Source organism: Ipomoea nil, unplaced genomic scaffold (assembly GCF_001879475.1).
Source record: "Ipomoea nil cultivar Tokyo-kokei standard unplaced genomic scaffold, Asagao_1.1 scaffold3195, whole genome shotgun sequence".
In the NCBI taxonomy this organism is placed as follows: domain Eukaryota; kingdom Viridiplantae; phylum Streptophyta; class Magnoliopsida; order Solanales; family Convolvulaceae; genus Ipomoea; species Ipomoea nil.
In genome coordinates this window covers 3,465,030-3,483,219 of record NW_017619623.1, presented here as the reverse complement: position 1 = coordinate 3,483,219, position 18,190 = coordinate 3,465,030, and the positions used below count along the sequence as shown (strand labels likewise).

General features: G+C 37.1%; 1 long non-coding RNA gene across 1 annotated transcript; it reads right to left on the bottom strand.

The window, feature by feature from the left end:
* Positions 1–181: 181 nt before the first annotated feature.
* On the bottom strand, positions 182–16,041 carry LOC109168265. The gene is made up of 3 exons (XR_002052049.1): positions 15,965–16,041; positions 925–934; positions 182–192 (listed from the first exon to the last, which is right to left on the bottom strand). It is a non-coding gene; the product is annotated as an uncharacterized LOC109168265 (long non-coding RNA).
* Between the last annotated feature and the right edge of the window lie 2,149 nt (positions 16,042–18,190).

The window sequence follows — 18,190 nt, the reverse complement described above, 5'->3', positions numbered from 1 at the left end:
AATATTAAATAGTTTATAAATATCAAGTCTTAAAAAATATTTAAAAAATAAACAAATTAAAAAAAATTAAAAATACACGAGCGCCTAGGGGCTAGGTGCTTCCATGTGCCCAATGAGCACCTAGCGATTTTTTTCAACCATGATCTAAGCATACTAACTTTTCTTCATCCCTATCAAGTTTTACAATACGTTCTTTAACTTTCATAAATACTCATATTTTTATTTTTATCTTTTTATGTTCATATATATATATATATATATATATATATATATATATATATATATATATATATATATATATATATATCTAAAAACAATCATACTAAAAGTTCAATAGATAATCAATAACTACGTATCACATTAAATATTATTTTTATTGTTGAAAATAACATTATTTTTTCTATGTAGATACCCAAAGAGTGCAAAATGTAGGGAAAATGTTGTACCGAAGTTTTAGTTGTTTTAGTAAACTTCTTGGCTGAGTCGAAAAATAAAATCTCGCTTGTGAAAGGAATGTAAGATTACTTCTCAGTCACACGACTTAGGGCACACTTCTTGGTCAAAGAGGTGCGTCTTGCGTTTGAGAGTTATTATCCTAAAAAAATGGTTTAGCATGGAAATACCTTCCCAATTTATTTTTTAATGTTTTTAGGTGTTTTTGGGCAAGAAAAGTCACAAAAGAGGTTAAAAATATCAAAGCCAAGAAAGGAGCGCATCCAAGGACCAAACATGCGACAACCACGCGCGAGAGAAGGAGAAAAGGGGAATTATTTACCATTTACGCCCGGCCTCACGGCGTGATGGTGGCGTAAGAAGGACAAGGCAAAGCAAGAGCGGAAGGAGAGTTATTTCCAATTTACGCAGAGCAGCATAGCGTAAGAAGCCCATGTAATTCTAAACTAATGGAGCCGGATACAGTTGGACACGGAAGGGCCTTATTTCCCATTTACGCCGATGTCACGCCGCGTAAATGGGAGGCCGAATGAAATTTCATATTTAAAAGCCAAAAATCTGATTCATTTGGGGAGTTCTTTTGGGGTTCTACCATTTTTAAAGAGAAGTTACACATTTTTAGATACAAGTTACATATTTTTAGAGAGAAGTTTTTAGAGAGATTTAGATCTAGATTAGTTTTACATTTTCTTCACTAGGTTTTAGCCAAAAACTCCTTGATTTTGTAAGAAGGTTTGGAGATTTGAAGCAATTTGTGGTTTGGATCTTCATTACCTCCTTGTAATTGAAGAGATCTGCTTGCATTTGGGTAAAATCTAATCCTTATTCTTCATTGCTCATATCATCTTTTTGCCTATTTTGCAATTGCTTGATCTTGATCGTAATGATGGTTGGCTAAAATTCTAGGGATTAGGATTGGTGGGTAAATTGCTATTGTGTTGATAGGTTTGATTTGATTTCCTATATTGTGGTGATTGATTGTTCATGTTATGAATGTCTTGTTGTTGAGGATGATCTTTGTAGCTTCCTTGGAGTGGGGCACAGCTCCTTAGAAGATATTAGATTCCTAGATTTAGGCAAGAGATTGCTAAATCTAGGTAGACTTCTTAATCCTTTACATTCCTTGCCCTAGATCCGAGAGGATAATGGTCCGGGAAGGAATGTAGGCAAGGTGTTCGAGAAATTGTCCCATAGGAAATATGAACACCTGGGTGTCATAATGTAACACCCCACTTTTCTTAAACCTTAATAACAAAACTTAACTTTGAAAGGGATTCTAAACAAGGATAATAAACTTACTAATCATCATTAAGAGGTGTCACCGCCACAAATCACCATACACGGTGATTGCACAGGCAGAGAAATGATATAAACATTAACAAGCTTACTACTTTAAACAAACTTGGGGAATAAAGCACTGGTGTCCAGCACCATCAAAACATCTAGATAAGTCTATAAACAAGTCTCAAAATAAACATAACTGAATAAGAGTTTAGACTACAACTAGCACACTAAACTAATCTAGTTTAACTTGATCGCTCTCAAGAACTGGGTCCACCTGAAAGGGGTTAACAAACAAACAAGTAGAAAGCAACCCGTTAGCACGAAGCTAAGTATAACGCCACTCGACCCTGTAAAATACTATAGCATATACTTTTGGAAAACATTTGTTCCACACACTTAAATCAAGTATTCTCAATCACTTAAACAACATTTAAACATACTCAACAGTATTTCTATATACTTGCAACTTAAATATCAAGTAGGCGTACTTTCTCAATCATTTAACTCTTCAACAAACTCATGTTATCATATATCTCAACAAGCAATCTCATGCTATCAAATAACTCAATAATCAATCTCATGCTATCATAGAACTCAATAAGCAATATCATGTTATCATAGATATCAATAAGCAATCTCATGCTATCACATAACTCAATAAGCAATCCCGTGCTATCATATAACTCAATAATCAATCTCATGCTATCAAATAACTCAATAATCAATCTCATGCTATCATATAACTCAATAAGCAATCTCATGCTATCATATAACTCATTAAGCAATCTCGTGCTATCATATAACATAATAAGCAATAATACCAAATCATGCTTCTTCTCATACTTTCATGTAAAACATGCAACTCTTATAATCATGCAATAAAATGAACACGATGCTTTAGTATAAGTATAGATAGATATACATATACACTCTTTCTTTGGTAACAAGGAACACTTGTTCTATGGAGGTTTCTTAGAGTCACAATTACTCGATTTTCTCATCTTTCACTTGAGTCACACAGACTCGCTTTTCTCTTCTTTCTCTAGAGTCACGTTGACTCGCTTTCTTTCTTTCTTTTTACTCGTGGGCGAGGTAGGAACTTCACCACAATGTGAACGGACTTATTTGGGCTCGGCATCTAGCCGGCCTAATACTCATCTTTTGCCACAGAACCACTCTTTTGGTTCTTTTCTCAAAATCTGTGGAATCATGTATCGTACTTGTCAGTGTACACACCCCCTGACCGGGATTCCAAGCCAGCGGGTAGTATCCTACCTAGTAACTCGGGAATATCGACCTCGTTACTTCGCATCGGATCGCAATGTCCGTTTCTTTCTTTACTTTATCTTTCCTTCCGAAAGGACATAGTCCTAACGGGCCTCCAAAACCCCGGATTACTCACACTAGATACGTATAGATATAACTCATACATTTCATTCTCATGCAACAACTTTAATTATGCAAACTTATGCACATAGCTTCTCCACAACTTCTCTTTTCTTACAAATTAGAAATCAAATATCATGTAACTTCTTAATGCAACTAGATAATGATTTTCCCAAAATAGACATAGGTTTTTGAAAGAATACCTATGCTTACTTAGAGCCACTAATGCACTTTAATTTATGATATGCTAAACATGCTCTTTACTATAAGAAATATCTCAAATTCTCTTTGACTATAAGTCAAGCAAACATTATGCTACTTCATGCTTATCACTTTAATACTTAGCAAAACTTCTTGGCAAACACTTAGCAAATATTGATCATGATCTTTAAACTCAAAATGTAATTCATGAACTTATTCATAGTAACAAGAAATCAAGCTCTGTACATTCTACAATCTCATTTTCTTGGCAAAGCTTCTTAATAAATCGCAGTGGATACTTAAGCATGCTTTTTAATCAAATTAGCAAATAATGATCATGCTTCTCAACCAAACTTAATAAATAATGATCATGCTTTTCATTCAAATGGCTAAATTCATCATTTCAAAACCATTCTTCACTATAAAACAATTATAGTATACTTCAAGCAATTCCAGAACACAAAAATCTACTGTAAATTACTCATTTCAACTCCAAATTCAACGAAGTCAAATTCTACTAGTGCATCGTAACGATCCCAGTGTCCGAGCCTCAAGGACCCGCGAGTCCTGGTCCGAACGACACGTAGCTGAGCCACAAAGAGACCGGCCACTAGCGGCGGAAATGGGCCAGGCCAGGCCAGGCTTTTAAGAATTAGGCCTGGGCCTGTTAGGAAAAGGTAAAGCCTAGGCCTAGGCCAGGGCTTGTATGTAGGCTTTTTTCTAGGCTCAAGCCTGAGCCTGCAGTAGGCCTGGCCGGGCCTGAAGCATTTTTAAAAGCCTATTTACAAACTAGGCTTTTAAAAAGGCTTCAAAGTAGGTTCTAAATGGGCTTTGAGAATATTTAAACAAGCTCAAAGCCTATTTAAAGCCTACATTTTAAAAACGTTTAATATACACCTCTAAAAGAAATAATAATATTATTAAATTACAATCAACCAATAATCACAAACTACAAAAGGAAGTTCATATTTTATAATAAAAGGTCCAACAACACAAGTTTAATAAGTAGGAGTCCATAATACAAAAATCATACAAGTTTGATAACCTTCAAGTCTACAAGGCCATAATACAAAACTCCATCACAAATTCACAAGTTTAACAACAACAGAAATCATAAGTCCACAATACAAACATGAAACATTAAACATAATAACAACAAATAGTATTCAAACATAAAACTAAACAATTCATGGCTTCAACATAATCCCCTATTGTCTAGAATTCCCCTACACAATGAAAAAATTTGAGAATAAATAATGAAGTCCATTACAAGTTCAAGTGCTCATAATTTATAAATCATAAACCATAAATATTAAAGTAACAAGTAATAATATAAAATAATATAAAGTATTAAAGTAATAAGTAGATTCTTACCTTTTATTTTTTCTTCAGCCCATACTTGTTACGAAGCCAATCCCCACCACAAATAAGAGCTTCAATAGATTCCTCATTTAAGCTAGCATGATATTCATCAATGACTCTTCCCCCAGCACTAAATGTGGATTCAGATGCCACACTTGAAATAGGAACAACTAGTATATCAGAAGCCATCTTTGATGAAACTTTAAACTTTGGACTATTATTTTTCCACCACGCCAAGGCACAAAAGGATGAAGTAGAAGAAAGAATAAAAAGTTTTTCCTCAAGATAAGTCTCCAACTTTGATTTCGTAAGAGGAATTGATTGACTTTGGTAAACCATACTCAATATTTCTTTCATCCCTTTATCCATTTGTTGTCTACCATCAACCAGAGTGCTGCTTTCAACATTGACTTCACTATGTCCACTAGTAGAAGAAGCATCTTGACTATACAAGTTCACATAATCAAGGTATAAATCTTCTAATGCCTTTTTCACCTTCTCCACATTCTTTTCAACATCACTTGGTGTTTTATACAATAAGGGAAAAGTTATCTTAATACCATTTAATTTCATCTTTGGATCTAAAACACATGCAATAGACATTAACAAATTACACTCCCCCAATATTTGTCAAATTTTGCTTTCATAGGTTTTGCCATATCACTCATGAACATGTCAAAACACTCAGCTGCATTATCAATAACTTTTTTCACCCTTTGAATTTCAGCTAGATACAAGTTAGAAGTAGGGTAATCACTAGCTGAGATGACATGAGTGACATCATTAAAAACCTCCAAAAGTTTACAAACCTTCTCAATCTTGTCCTAATCCTCAAATGATGGTGCATACTTATAATGTGACTCTTTTTCATTGTAATCTGAAAATGCATGTTTAAATTTACTTGCAGTACACAACATCAAGAATGTGGAGTTCCATCTTGTTGGACAATTAAGAATAAGTTTCCTTTCTTTCAATCCTTCTAATTCAACAACTTCATGGAATGACTTTAGCCTTGCATCTGAAGAATTTATAAATTTCACACTTTCACGAACATTGTGAATGACATCTTTAATAGTGTTAAGGCCATCTTGCACCAACAAATTCAGAATGTGAGCACAACATCTAACATGAAAAAGTTGCCCACCAAGTACTAACTTACTGCTCAATGACATGTTTTCTTTCAAACTTCTAACACAAGAGTCATTGTAAGATGCATTGTCAACAGTTACTGAGAATATTTTATTCTCAATGCCCCATCATCTCAAACACTTGAAAATAGCATTTGCTATATCTGTTCCCCGTCGAGGAGGAGGCACTTTGACAAAATCCAAAACTCTCTTCTGAAGGTTCCAACTTGCATCAACAAAATGACCTGTCACAACCATGTACTCAACTACTTGGTGACTTGACTTCCACATGTCTGTTGTAATGCTAACCTTACTCACATTATTCAAAATCTTTTTCAAAGTATTCTTTTCAACTTCATACAATTGCAAACAATCACTTCTTGCTGTTTTACACTGACTCTTCTAAAATTTGGATTTGCATATTCAAAAGCCTACATGAACATGTCATCCTCTACGATGCTAAATGGTTGCTCATGCACCATGATTCTACTAGCAATAATCTCTCTCATCTTTTCATTGGAGTATTTAGCATTAGGAACAATAAAAGGATTACCACCAGATTCACTAGGCGGGCGAAATTGTATCGTTGTTTGCTTATTTTCTCGAGAGATATGCAACTTGCGCTGCAAGCAAATCTCTGAGTGCCTCTTAAGATGACTAGTGCTTCCACCCTTTCCACTAGTAGAGTATTTTTCCTTACAATACAAACACACTGCTTTCTTTGTACCATTAGCAAGTATAATTTCTTCAAAATCATTTCATACCACAGATGTTTTTTTTTTCATTTTTTTGTTAAGATGGAATCATTATCAACCCTATTGACTTCTTCATAATTGTTACTTTCAATTGGTTGACTTGAAGAAATTGATGGAGTTGTAGTTGTAACTTGCACATTAACTTCTTCAGGAATAGATTCATTTGTATTGTTACATGCCATCCTATATAATTTTATAAATATTTAACCATTAATACACACATAAACAACTAGTTAAGGAATAAATAACTAAACTAATACATTCTTATTTGATTACTGTAATCACTAATCAATGTATATAAACTGTAATTATAAGAGTTAATATAGTTAACTAGTTAAGGAATAAACAACTAAACTAATACACATTCTTATTTTATTATTGTAATCACTAATCAATGTATATAAACTGTAATTATAAGAGTTAATATAGTTAACTAGTTAAGGAATAAACAACTAAACTAATACATTCTTATTTTATTACTGTAATCACTAATCAATGTATATAAACTGTAATTATAAGAGTTAATATAGTTAACTAGTTAAGGAATAAACAACTAAACTAATGCATTCTTATTTTATTACTATAATCAGTTTATCACTAATCAGTGTATTCTTAATTAGCTTACTAATTAACATATTAATGTAATCACTAATCAATGTATTATTATTTATTATTAATTTATTACTTAGCTTCCTAATTAGCTTAGCTTAATAGCAATTAGCAACTAAGAACAATAATCAGTGTATTAATTAGCTTAATAGCAATTAGCAATTAACAAGTTATTACTTAGTAAGCTAAGCAGATTATTCAACTAAGCAGATTATTCAACTCTACTTAGCTTACTAAGCAGATTACTTAGCTTACTAAGCAATTATTCAACTCTGTAACAACTAAGAACAATAATCAGTAATCAACACTTCAAATTCAAGATCACTAACCTCACCGGATTAAACACTTCACACAGATTATTCATTGGTTCAAAATCAAAATCAAAATCAACACTTCAAAATCAATAATCGCAGTAAATCACTAACCTCACCGGAGTCACCACTTCGCCGCCTCACCACCTAGCCGCCCCGCCGTGTCACCAGTCGCCGCCAAGTGTGAGTCGCGTTGCAAAGGTTTCTGTTTGCCTGAGTGGCTGCGTGGCTGCGTCTATTACCCTCGCTGACTCGCCGGGATGCACAGTAAGTCGCCCTCGCAGACTCGCCGTTTTTGTAAAATCGCAATTCACAAATGCCTGATCTGATGTTTCGACTTAGAGTTTGACTAGGGTCTAAGGTTATACAACTATACTTATGTTTATATAGTGGGCTATATTATAAATATAAAAAGATAATAGTTATAAAATGTAATATATATAATAATTAAATATATATAATATATATTTTATATAAACATGCCAGGCATGCAGGCTCGCAGGCCAGGCTTTTATATATAGGCCTGAGCCTATTTAACTAAATAGGCTCTTAAATAGACCTGAGCTTGGCCTTTTTATTAAACAGGCCAGGCCTTAAATAGGCCAGGCTATAGGCCCCTACGTAGGGGCCTAGCCCATTCCCACCCCTACCGGCCACTGCACTGTATTGGCCTAGCGGAGCTTGCGGCGGGGCTTGAGAAGCCCCGCCACTTGGCTCCGCCAAGCAGCGGCCTAGGGCCACGGCTCTAGCTGAGAGTCGTGCCCTAAGGCCATGCCTCCACGGGGCTTGCTAACGGTCCTTGGCTAGCTTTGTGACTCAACTCGGTGCACACTGTCTGTGCACCAGTGGGGTTTCTCTTCATCTGCAATGAAACTCAGAGCAATCAAACACTCCCAAATTCTCAACAACACATCATAGATCAACAATAGATCACTTAATAGCTCAACCACATCAATAATCTAGCATTTCTACACATTTTCAATAACAAACTTGACTTCACAGAGTCTATGTAGAGAGGTGGGAATCCATGGGTTAAACTTTTGTACTTTCATCCTCTTGTTGGGATTCCTCCTTCTTCCCAAGTCAGCTACAACCCCCTTTACCACCTAAAACCTCAAACAAGCCATACAACAACCTTAAGGACTAGAATCTCAGAGATGAAAGCTAAGAAATGGAAACTAGGATAAGAATGGGTGAATGGCTGAGATTTGGTTTAGAACTTACTGTGTTTTCTTTGGTTTTCTTGCAGAGCTTCTTGGAGGGGAAGACAAGGATGGAAATCAAGAGGCAAAGTCTGGAAACTATTCATTTTATTGTGGCTCTAAACCCTAGGAGAATCAACAATGATTGCTGGAGGGCAAAATGGTAATTTGGCTTGGCTTCTAAAAATATCAGGCAAAGAGAAAGGTGGAGTCTAGTGGTTCACCAAGCTTCATGGACCAAGTTCTAGAATCATAGTTTAAAATAGTTTTTGGGGTCAAAATACATTTTTCCAAAAATACTTTCTAGACAACCACTTAGTTTAGGTTTCTCAGATTTCTCCCGGTTTCACTCAGATTGACTTTTGGATCAAAAACTTGGTACGCAATATACCCGAAAATTTAGGATTTTAGAATTTAAAATAAGTCCCGTTTTTGAATTCATTTAAAATATAATTCAAAATAATTTATTCAAACACCGTTTTCATCACAAAAATTTTTATAGAGTGAAAAATGGCTATTTTAGAATTTCTTAAAACCGAATTTATAAAATTAAATTTTGGGTTGTCACACATAATTCGCTATGGGAGGCGTTTAGACCGAAATGGTGATGCATTAGCAACGTTTCTCTTGACTTGTAATTCAACATTCAAATCACCACAACCTCTCAACTGCGGGAATAACCAATCACACAATGCAATTGAAGCACAATCCTAATCCGTTTTCCCTTATTTGTCTTCTTTTTCTTCAAAGCTTTTCATTCCTTGTTTCTTAACAATCAACTCTTTGCTCAACCTTACTTGAATCGAGTCACTCAAAGTCAAATCAACCTCACCGTACCTTTTGCCCAAACTTCCAAGTTGTCATTCCTTGAGTACGACACTCGTGGTGGTTCTCACTCCCTGTTTTATTCCACATACATTCCCATACACGACCCTTACACACCTAATCTTTTTTACAACGCTGCATAAACTAAGAACCGTAACAAAAAGCCTTGTCAAAAATGGTGCCGTTGCCGGGGAATGACAAACGGTAACTTGAGTTTTTGAGAAAGTGAGGAAGTACACCCTTTGAAACTCGATTTCAAGTTTCTTTTGTTTTGTTTTGTTTTCTTTTCTTTACCCAAGTGTGGTTACTTCTAGCCACACTATTTCTTCTGATCTTGAGAAAGAAGTTGATGCACACCCGATCACGCGGAGGACAAGGATTACTCTCGTTGAATCTAGAAATTCAGAGAACTACTAGACGAAGGTTAAGGACCGAAGAAGACCGAGAAGTAGAAAGTGAAATGGCATCTGCCTGTGCGGTAAACAACCAAGGAATGGATGAAGGACTAAGGCCAGGGTTGGCCCAACAACCATATCAACCTCAGCCAGGATGAATGCATTTAAAGGTTCTCCACCTAGAGAACACTTGAACAATAACATTAGACTCGATGAAGGAATACCTGGATATACAATAGGAAGGAATGCAATGAATAATGCATAAGGAGAAGGACACATGACAACCATAGCGGAATACATGACTCTAGAATTTTCTATGCATAATTCCATCTACATTCAGCCTATGGAAGGGAATAATTTCACTATCCACCCCTCAGTTATTAATCTGGTACAAACAATCCGTTTAGTGGATTACCTTCGGAGGACCCGCATAACCATATGACTAGATTCATTAGATCTTGTAGCATGTTTAGGCCAAATAGAGTCTCGGAAGACATCATTCGCCTGACCCTGTTTCCCTTTTCTGTTATCGGAGAACCGGCAACCTGGTTAGACTCTAAGGACAACGAGCATTTCACATCATGGGGACAGCTGCATCGGGAGTTTATGAATGAATTTTTCCCTCTTACAAAGACGATGAAGGTGCGCAAATAAGTGTTCCACCACAGATATTACAATACAGTGTGAGGGCCATACACGGTGTATTCTTAGTTTCCATCTTCTGGATCATTTCTTGCAACTTTTTAATTTCACAACTCATGGCGTCAACCTTCGCGTCTTGGGCTATGTTACCAGATACTTCTTACATCCCCGCTCTAGTGTCTCTCCTATTATAATAGAAGGAAGTATTAGAAGAGATGCGCTCAATTAGTGCCTCAGCTTCTGCGGGTGATGACGAAACAAATGTTCCGCTCGAAGATGAGTCCAAGAACATTTTACTCTCATTGGTCAAACCTCCATAAAACGAACTGATTACATCCCATGGGTGCAGTAAATTACGCGGACACTATCTTGTCAATGTCTTGAATCTTCTCCATGCCTCACCTAGCGATTCAGTTGACCCTTGTCTAAAATCTTGCACTTGCTTCCGTACTTTCATTGTCTTTGTGAGTGGAAAGAACTCGTTCATAAATTCTCGATGTAACTGTCCCCATGAGGTGAAGTGTTCATTGTCCTGAGAATTTAACCAAGTTGCCGCCTCTCCAATGACGGAAAAGGGGAACAAGGTTAGGTGAATGATGTCTTTAGGAACTCCATTCGACCTAAACATGTTGCAAGCTCTAATAAATCTGGTCATATGGGTATGCGGGTCTTCTGAGGGTAATCCACTGAATGGATTGTTTTGAATCAGGTTAATAACCGAGGGATGGACGGTGAAATTGATTCCTTCCATGGGTTGGATATAAATACAGTTGTGCATAGAAAACTCCGGAGTCATACACTCCGTTATCGTTCTCATATGCCCTTCTCTTCGTGCATTGTCCACTTCATTACGTCTTACCGCATATCCTGGTAAGTCTTCATCAAGTCTAACATTGTTGTTCGCATGTTCTCTCGGGGGAGAATGTTCAAACTCATTTGCTTCTGGTTGAGGGTAATTCGGTTGAAGTGTTATTCCTGGCCTTAATTCTTCATTCAGTCCTTGATTGTTTATCCCATTGGCAGATGCCATTTCACTTGCTATATCTCGGGCTTCTTCGGTCCTTAATCTTCGTCTCGCTATTCTCTGAATTTCTGGATTTAACGGGAGTAGTCCTTGTCCTCCTCGTGATCTGGTGTGCATCAACTCTTCTCAAGATTGAAAGGAAAGGTGAGGCTAGAAGTAACCACACTCAGGTAAAGAAAGGAAAAGAAAAGAAAAGAAACTTGAAATTGAGGTTCAACGGTGTGCTTTCTCACTTACTCAAAAATTCAAGATACCATTTGTCATTCCCCGGCAACGGTGCCATTTTGATCGCAACACGCTTACAACTTACGGTTCTCTCTATAGAAGCGGTGTTAAACGATTTAGATGTTCATGGTCATGTTTGGAAAGATAGGTACAATTAAAACGGGGAGTGTGAACCACCCCGAGTGTCGTACTCAAGAAATGACAACTTAGAAGTTGAGTAAAGGATTGTGTGAGACTGCTTTAACTTTGGGAAGCTCGATTCAAGGGGAAGTGTGTAACTGATTGGTTGAGTAAGAAAAAGGAATAGTAACAAGCTTGGAAAAGTAGAAATAATAAGAGAGAGAAAAGCGGATTAGGATCGTGTTACAATTGCATTGTGAGATGGGTCTTTCCCGCAATTGAGATGTTGTGGTGAGTTGAGTGACTTGTTATGGATCAAGAGGGATGTTGCTAATGCGTCGCCATTCTCGGTAAAAAATGCTTCTCGTAGCGAATTACGACACCGAGGTGCCCGTAGTTCCTATGGGGAAAACTTTCAAACACCTTGTCTACATTCCTTCCCGGGCCACCATCCTATCGGATTTAGGGCGGGGAATGTAGAGGATTAAGGGGCCTACCTCGGTTTAGCAATCTCTTGCCTAAACTGAGAGATCCAAACCCTCCAAGGAGTCGGGCCCTACTCCAAAGAAGTCACAAAAACCATCCTGCAACAACAAGATCAAAGCATCAATCATCAAACAACCACCACAATTATATAATCAAATCAACCCAAACATCACAATAGCAATTTACACCACAATCCTAATCCCTATAAATTTAGCGAAGCATCATTAAAGGAAATATCAAGCAATTGCACAATACGTGAAACACAAGATAAGTAATAAAAGAATAAGGAATAGATTTCACCCAAAATCCAAGCTAGATCTCTTTAATGGTGAGTAGGAAATGAAGATCCAAGAAAAAGCACCTCCAAATCTCCAAAATCCTTGTACAATTCAAGCAAAATTAGTTAAGATCTAGTTAAGGTAAAGTAGATCTAAGCTAGATCTAGATTCTCTCTCTAAGAAAATGAAGAACCCTAATCTAAAATTGTCTCTCCTAACAAAGATGGTTTAAACAAAATTGTGTAACTTTTAAAAATCCCCCTTCAAAAATCAGCAATTGTTCTTTAAATACCATGAGCTTGGTTCGGCACCCTATTCATGCACGGCGTCACACCGTGTCACCAGCGTGAATAGGGAATAACTCCCTTCTGCCTGAGCTCTTGTCCAACTTCTCTATTTCCCGTTAACGCTGGCCTTCATGCCGTGATGGGGGGCGTGAATGGGAAATAATTCCCATTCCCTCATTCTCTCGTGCGTAGTCTCGGTGTGTTCGGTCCTTGTTCGCGCTCCTTTTTCGGCTATTCTCTTTTCTACCACTCTTTACCACTTTTCCGTCCAAGAATACCTAAAAACGCGTAAGAATGTAACACCCCGTGTTACACCCTTAAAATCCAGATTAATTATTTAAGTAATTCCGTTAACGAATAATTAAAAAGGAATTTAAGTAAGTTGAGGCCCTTAATTAATTAGTGTGGTCCACGGTGGACCGTGGACCCTTGCCTATATTAAAGCCTTAAAACCTGTTAGGATAAAGAAGTTGGGCCCAGTATTAATCAGATTCTAATTAGGAGTCCTAGATCTATATAAAAGGGATTAGAAAGCTTTAGAACCACCCTTCCCTCTCATACACTCGAAAAATTCCCTCCCAGAGATCAGACAAGGAATTCCCCGTCACCAAGCTTAGGAGAGACTTGTAGGAGGAGCACCTTGAGGAAAAGACCCTAGAAGTTGTAAGAAGTTTAATTAGAGCTACCAGGTAACCCATGTCGTACAAAACATATTTTCCTTGCTATTGTTTATTGATTGGCTCCTTTGAATGATTGTATGGGTGATTTTGTATTTATGCTTGGTTAGTGCTTGACCTTAGGATTATGATATGAATTTTCGTTATTCTTGATGACCTTGATGATCTTATGTGGTGATTTGCACGTCCCTGCGTTTAATTATGTTTAGAGCTTGTCTTTAGGGTTTTATGTAATGAGTTCTTGAGGTTCTTGAACCGTTTTCTGTTTATTATTGAGTCTTGGCATGATTAGAGCCTGTGTTTAGGATTTAATTCTGTTGTTTCTTGGCTAATTCTTGTTGATCAAGTCCATATTGTTGTTGTTGTTGTGGATTGGGAAGTGTTTGGATTTGAAATTGGGCATAATTGATGAATTCCCGGGATGGGAAATTTAGCAAAGAAGAGTGTTCCAGCGTGTAGTCGGTAGGGGGACGAACCCCCACTCGACCACCCTTTGGGAAGAAGCCGTGTTCCAGCGGGTGGACCGGCGGGTGGTTGACCATCCGCCGGAAGTCCAGTTGGAACACGGGCACCCCACTGGCGGGCAGTCCGGCGGGAGGTCGTCCTCCCGCCGCACCGCCCGCTGGTACGGGCAGTGCGTTGTGTCGTTTTTTCCCGTTGGTCGTTTCCCCATGCCCCGTTGTGTCTCGTTTGATGTGTGTGAGTCTAACATGATGTTTTAAGTACCGTGACGTGATTTGTGAGTCGTGTCCGAGCATGTGGTTTAAACTTGTATTGTGTGGATCAAAGTGTGGATTATGTTATTCCCCGTAGGTTGCATGTTTAAGCTGATATCCCGTGTCGTCATGAGTCTATTCGTATGTTGTGCCCCCTTCCCGGTAACCCCGTGATGTAATTTTTTGTTGAGTCTTGATTGTCATGCTATTGCCCATGGTGATGAAAAGATGTGAAATTGGTGGAAAAAGATATGTTGGTGGTATGACGCACTGCGAGTGCATTGATCATTGTGCTATAGGCAGAGGTCGCTTGATTACTGTGCTATAGGCACATATCAAGTTATGTTTTGGCACTGCGAGTGCTCGATCATTGTGCTATAGGCAAAGATCACTTGATCATTGTACTATAGACACAGATCATGTTATGTAATGGCACTGTGAGTGCTGAGAGATCGGTGGAATGTTAGAGGTCATGTTGGAGGGGAGCATGCGGTGCTCCGGAGGGATAAGGATGTGGTAGGTAGGGTGGCTTGGAGGTATAGGTTGGAACTATTATAAGGTTGGAGAGGCGTAAAGGTTGGGACTTGGTATAAGGTTGGAACATGGACATGTCTTGTTATGTGTTCTTGCTTGCTATTGTTGAGTCGTATTGTTGTCCCGCCCTGTGGTCGTAGTTGCATGTTGTGTCTTTATGTGTCTTGTCGTATCGAGTCTATTGGTATGCCTCGAGTCTGATTCCTGGTTTTGAAGCTAGAGTCTCCTAAGTCTATATTATGTATTCCCAAGTCTCAAAATGATTTCTTATACCTATATATTGTACTCAATGCGTGGAAGTGGGTTTCTTAGTATTATTCGCTAATGGTTGTAATACCGCATGTTTTTCAGGTACTAATTAGTAGATCGCGAGCGCGCTAAAAGGAACCGCGGTTCCTGGCTTAGTTAGTATTATCTTAGTTAGTCGGTATGTGGGTCATGCTTGTATTCAGATAATGACTATGAATTATACTTTGTTTGGTTAGTTTAGCTTGTGCATCTAGGTTCTCTAGCTTAGATGTGACATAACACCCCAACTCTGATGTTTAGCTTCCGCTCTGTTTGGGTATTAATGATAGTCTTGCCTTTATTTCATAAACTTAAATGGTTTTAAATTATGCTGAAAATTGAGGGTATTACAATAAAAACCAAGACTTTTCAACTTATATGAGCACAAAACTCCTATCAAAGGCTCATAGAAACTAGCATATTTTGAGGCTTATCACAACCCTTCCCAACCGAATCCCGGTTCCTGCTTACACGTCGGTCCTTCCTGAACCCACCGCAGGTCGTCCTCGTGCCCGAAGTAAAAGGTAGCCATATCCGCACGCGGGTCCTCCGGACACTCTACCATCTCGAAAATCTTGTCGAGGGTACAGATCCATTCCTCAAGCACGACGTTGTCTTCTTCGCCTGCAAAGATTGGTGGTCGATGTCCCGACACCTGACATGCAATGTCCCTGTTCCCATGTTGGTTAGAACACCCCCATTTTTCAAATCCGAAATTTTCCTTAATTCTTTTATCTTAATTTACAATTTTACAAAAATCATAGTAGAAACATTAACTAACCAAAATAAAAATGGGTGTTACCGTCACGCTCAGGTATCTCTCTTATACCCCAACGCTAAGGCTAAATTTACAACTCCAAAGTAATATCTCCAAATCAACTTAATATATAAAACTGAATTCACTATACAACAATATTTTTCATCAAAATAGCAAATAAATAAACTTTATTCCATCTCAACTTGAATCCATCCTGATTTACTATCCATGTTAACCTGTATAAATAATTTGACACAAAAACAAAGTGTAGACAAAAATTAGCATAAGCTAAGTAAGTTTCACTTCACCCCGTAAAATAGTGGCTTGGATTTTTATATTTTCAAAACTCATATAATTTTATACTTTTCCAAAATACATGTGGAGTTATACTTTTCCTTGTATAGAGAATTAATATTTATAAGTGGAGAATTAACAAACCTCATCGAAATTCACTTAGAATCTGGACTAAAACCTATGTGCACACCCCCAGAGGATTCCAAGCCACTGGGTAGTATATGATCCAAGTAGTCAGGTTTTCCTACCTACTACCACCCAAACAATTTGAAAACTGGATCATAACCTATGTGTTACACACTCATGGGATTCCAAGCCCAATGAGTAATAATTAGTCCCAGTGAACAGTACTCACATTTACTGAACACTCACAATTTAACGATTTCTCTAAAATCATATTATTTCTCCACAGATAAACACTTTCTCCACAAAAATACAATTTTCTCCAGAATATATAATTTTCTCTAAATACACTTTTCTCAAAAATACAATTTCCTTCAAAATACAAATTTCTCCACATGATTTGTCCAAAATATAATTATAGTCCATAATCCAGTAGTAATACAGATTTCACCATATCACACCAAAAATTTACCAAGCCAAGTTTTCACACACACATGGCTCAACATGTCGAAGCCCATTCTCGATATCTCAAGAATCACCACACCATATTACCATTTATTGATAAATGCACTTGTGTCCACATTAATAGCATATATCACATATAATATCAATACATACAATACTCAGAAAAAAATATAGTTTTGATGAATATGAAATCTTACCCTTTGATCACTTTGATCAAAAACCTATGAATCAAACACATCTAATACTAATAACTAATACGGAGTACATACTATTAGTAATAATAATGATAATAGTACTAGCTAATTCGTATGAATCTACCATCACCAAAATCCTCATCATCAATCATCAAATATTTATCCTTATCCAAATTCCTATAATCATTACCTCATCTTACCCCATCATTTTGTCATTTTCCACGGCAGAAACAAGCATCATCATTATCATCATTTTTCATCAGCCTAAAAACATACAAATTCATTTTTGTCGTCTATACATAAAAGATTGCTTCTGCGGCTTCTTCACAGTGAGGGGAAAATATTGGCGAGAGAGAGAGAGAGGGAGAAGAAAAGGGAGAGAGGGACGGAGTAGAGAGCAAGTCAACCGAGAGTGATAGGCTATTAGTTTTAGGATAGAATTAGAGTTAACTTTGAGGTATATATATATATATATATATATAGGTATAAGGAGAGGATTGATAATAAGAAGACTACTAATATATAAGAGAATTATTACGGAGTATTTAGGAAAGGAACAAAATGTACGTGTAATTATATGTTACTCATTTAGGAGAGAATATGGGTCAATCTAGATATAATGACATATGAAAGGAACAAAACGTGTAATATACCATTAGTAAAATAATTACGGAAAATAAGTGTAATGATAGGTAATTGAAAATGATAATAATGATCAATTATATACATATAAAACATGTGTAGGATGCTAGGATAGATTTAAGAAAGAAACGTATAATATATATGTATGTTAATGAACGTAGGTACATATCATATAATTAGGCTCACTATAATAATATGGACTTAGGATGAGACTTGGAGCCCAAAGAATAAAATAAAATTAGGTAACAAAGATAAGAGAATTTAATAAAATTAACTCCGTATGCACATACGGTCCTCGTATAGTGCCCAGAAAATATGGGGTATCACATTGGTCGTTGTTGTTGTTAATGAGCGCGTTACTCAGCATTTGGGTGATTTGAGTCAAGTGTTGCAAATTCTGAGCCATTTGTTCGTTGGTCGGCGTATCCGGGGTCCTACCCCAATGCCTTGGTGGAGCCATACTCGGATTCTACAGGAGAAACGCCGATTACAGAGATAAGCTTAAAAACTTGCACCCCTTACCTGGTG